General features: G+C 36.4%; 1 protein-coding gene across 1 annotated transcript in view; it reads right to left on the reverse strand.

The window, feature by feature from the left end:
* The window catches only part of LOC128247348 (uncharacterized), a 249,604-nt gene that overhangs the window by 193,945 nt on the left and 50,974 nt on the right, over positions 1-4,685 (reverse strand). The window lies entirely within an intron of this gene.

The raw sequence follows: 4,685 nt of genomic DNA on the forward strand, positions 1-4,685 counted from the left end.
CAGAGACTTCAAATTCGATATATCGATTTATTCACCACTCTATGTTAACATTATATATGTATATATATATATATATATATACACACATATGTATACATACATATAGTTACTTACGTGTGTATGGATAATCATGTGAAGTGGATATCACTATTTCTATATAGTTTAGAACCTTCGATTCCATTGAAAATGATACACCTGCTTGCGACACTTTATATAATAATTCTTCTGGTGTTGTTTTCACCTATGTGCTTAAACTTGTATCGTTACATATGAATAAAGAGATGTGCTGAATACTACATTCACACCAATAACCCATTCACAGATTTATGCTTAAGGTACTTTGTTACTCTATAGAACATGCTTCACTTTAACTTTTTCACAGCTTCATTTCGAAACATATGCTTGTGTACGATATTTGCATTACCTAGAAATACAATAACTTTACTCAATAGATATCTTGATGTAATAATTTATTCAACACAAAAATTGGTACTGCTTAAGTTTTCTCATCAGTTCAACACTCTCTATTCTATCGGCGTTATGTGAAGAATAATTGCTTTCATTCCGGTTTTATTATATTCGAAGGTCTACTTTATATGTATTCTTCATTGCACGTTCGCACAAACACACAACGAAATATACTAGAACACAAACATATCCCGCATACACATACATACACATTACAGGTATAAACAGGTGCATTGAAACCCTACATAAAATTTAGAGAATTTTATATGTCATGTATCCTTTCTACAATTATGTATGTCAGAATTCATATATTTTAGCTAAATCTATTAATTCTGTATTGTGGTAACTTCTGCATTTCCATCTGCGTTTTTTGTTTCGTCTTTTTTTTTTCTTTCCTATCATTATCTTGAATATATTTCATGACACTTAATATTTCTTCGCGCATCACAGTCCTGCAAAAGATTTATCAGCATATTTATGAGGAATCTATATTTTTTTATGACTGAAGAGTAAAACTGTATTGCATTCTATTCTAGCTTTTATGACTACGGTTCTATTTGTAATTGTCTACATGTGTGCTCATATACATTTTTGTAATTTATTGTTGACGTATCAATTAGTATAATAAAACTGATATGTACTCTAACCGTACGTAATATTATTTACTATCTTATTCTTCAGACACTTACTTTGAAATAAAGGACCCCACACTCTGTTTCGTATTCTACTATATATTTTCATGTGTTTATTTGACTATTAAACAACACTGCAACCACAGCAATTGATATTAAATTGACATCAACATCCTTCTCAGCATCATCGACTACTTCACCCTCATCATCGGCGTCGTCGTCGTCGCCATCATCATCATATGAATTATCGTCATCGTCCTCGTCGTCCTTGTCGTCGTGGTCGTCGTCACCATCGCATTCGTTGCCGCCGTTCTCATTGTCTTCTCCTCTCCCCTTCTTCCTTTTCTAACTAATTATTGTTATTGCCATGTATATATTCTTTTCTTCTCTAGGCACAAGGCCAGAAATTTTGTGAAGGGGACCAGTTGACTAGATCGAACTCAATACGCAACTGGTACTTAATTTATCGACCCCGAAATAATGAAAGGCAAAGTCGACCTCGGCGGAATTTGAACTCAGAACGCAGTGGCAGACGAAATACCGCTAAGCTTTTCGCCCGGCGTGCTAATGTTTCTGCCAACTCGCTGCCTTATTGCTATGTATGTATTAATAAGCCGGTACCTGCCTACCAGCATTCTGTGTAATGACAAAGGAGGTAATTCAAATACAGTAATTAATATACATGAAGAGGGAGAATAAAGAATATCAATTAGTCGCAAAATTTGTGAACTCAGAGCAATTTAGGGATCGCATTCTACTATCCCGTTTCTTTACAAAATGGAAATAACTTATGCTGATGGAGTAGAATTTAGCTTCACACCCACTATAGAATAAGCATGACTGATGAACATTATATTTCATGCGAAATTGGCATGCCAGTGTAATGCCACTCAATTGTGGTGGGGAGGATGTCTCCCCTGTTAGTAAGTAAAATATATTCTTTCTATGGCTAAAGAGTTCTTTGACTCTTATTTCTAGCAATATTGTTGCTCCTCGCACCCTTCGTCAATATTTAGTGACAGTGGAAAATTTATTTTGTGGTTTTGAATTGTCCCTAGCCATCTTAATTATTTTATAATTTTCACATTACAATTTTGCGGAATCAGAAACTGATTTCTGTGGTAAAATCTATATATACTGGCAGGGTAGACTATAACTTCACCTATACTATGGAGTAAGCATTACTGATGAACATTAAATTTCATACGAAATTGGCGGGCCAATCTAATGCCACTCAGTTGTTGGTGGGTAGGTTGTCTTCCGGGTGAATATATAGAAAATGTGCTTTCTGTAGCTGAAGAGTACTTTAACATTTATTTCTAGCAATGCTGGTGGTCCTTGCAACCTTCGTCACTATTTCAGTGACGGCGAATAATTGCCGTTTCCGGTGCTTGAAATTGCGTCTAGCCACCTAAATAATTTTATATAGCATTATATATATATATATATATATATATATATATATATATATATATATATATATATATATATATATATGTACATATAAGTCTGTGTGTGTACATACATGTACATGCATACACTTGTATATGTATGTACACACACACATTCGTATGCACATATGAACAGACACAAATATGTGATGTAATAATTAATCTAACCATTAATGCCTACATCGCTTCCACTTCTTACAACTGTAAGTAAAGATTATATAATTATTTTCATACTTTCAATAATCATAATATGCCTGAAATTACATCACTCGGGGAGAACATGGGTATTAAAAGAAATTAGATTCCAAGTTACCTGAAGCATAAAAAATATATATTACCTATTGAAATGACAAGTCTGGGCGAACATATTGCGTCGCTGAATTACTGGAAATGCTTAAATGTTAAGTTAATATCCTTAACAAGACTAATGAACATGGAGCAAAATGCTCATATTGCATTAGAGACACATTTTCATACAGCCAGTTATCTAATAGGCTTGGAATACTACTGCTTATCTTTAACTATTTAGCTAGCATTTAATCATATACTGCAATTATGTTAAGTATACTCGTCTCAACTAAATATTTGTTCAAATAACTAAATGTTGTTTAAGTGATCTGTTACATTCTGTTATCGGCCTCATTTTTACGCATTCTCATTAAACGAGGTGGTATTAAAAATTTCACGATTAGTTCTGTAATGCAACAACTGATGGTGGCACACGGTTCGGTGCGCAGTGAGAGCTAGTAGTTACCTTTATGAGGCAGTGTTACCTTCATGGGGCATAGGCGCTTCAAAAGCGGAAGATGTCCCTGGATGACGATGAAAGTTCTGCGGGACAATGAGCGTCCTGAAAGATCTGCCACTATCATCAGTCCCGGCAATATGGCAACAATGCATCAGCTTGTACGTGAGGATTGTAGCAAGAGAATCAACGACTTTGTTTATGATAATGGTATGTCATATGGGCCCGTGCAAACATTCTCAAAGTCTAAATTGAACATGGTGCGTGTCCCTGCCACGTTTGCCTCCCGTCCCGTGACTACTGAGCACAAAGAACATCACGTCGAATCTATCAAGAAATACACCAGCACGCCGCTGATAACCTGACTTCATGTAGAAGCCCATCACTGGTGACGAAAGCTGGATCTACGGGTACAGCACTGAGACGAAGCAGGTATCGTCACAATGGAAGAGGCTTTCATCTGCTAGGCCGAAGAAGGTACAACTGAACCGCAGCTCAATCAAAAGCATGCTTCCCATTTTGTTTCGATATCTGCGGTATTGTGCCTCGAAAATTCGATCCCTAAGCCCAGACCGTCAGTTGAGAGTTCTTTTGCAACGTTTTAAAATGTTTGAGGTAAGACATTCGGCAAATGCAACCGTATGTGTGGAGTGCGAAGAAGTGAATTCTTCCCGGTGACAACACACTGTGATAATGAGATAACGCACTGTGATAATGGGATCTCCTTACTCGTGAGTTATTTGCCAAAAGTTAAATGGTATTGTTAACGCATCCGGCCTATTCGCCAGATTTAGTACCTTCACACTTCCGTCTCTTCCTGAAGCTCAACGGTCCCCGGTTTAACACCACTGTCAAGATCAAAAGCGAATCGCACAACATCCTCGACTTGCTTACCGAAAACGACTTCCAGGCCAGATTCAAAGAGTGGCAGAAACGCTAGGAACCCATACTTCGCTGGGCAAAGTAACTATGTCGACATAGATGATGTTAAAACTTCAGCAAATAAGTCATCTTTTATTAATCATAACTAGTCCTGGAGCTCTTTTATACCAACTCGTATTTGAATGCAATCTTTATTTGCAAGAAATAGAATGAAACTAGTTTGATAATCTGCTCTTTGACTACCTAACCCGTACTCGTTTGTCAACACCATCTATATATTTTTAAACCCTATACACGTGCGTGTGTGAGTGTGCGTGTGTGTATGTGTGCATATACATGTGTATTTTATGTACACAGACAGGCATGCGCGTATATATGTTTGTGTGTGTATGTGTGTATATCTGCATGTATATACATATATATATATATATGTATATATATAGTTGTATGTTTGCATAGTTTTATATGTGTGTGTGTGTGTCTCTGTGTGTGTGTGTGTGTGTATGT

The sequence above is a fragment of the Octopus bimaculoides genome, chromosome 3 (genome assembly GCF_001194135.2).
Source record: "Octopus bimaculoides isolate UCB-OBI-ISO-001 chromosome 3, ASM119413v2, whole genome shotgun sequence".
NCBI lineage: Eukaryota > Metazoa > Mollusca > Cephalopoda > Octopoda > Octopodidae > Octopus > Octopus bimaculoides.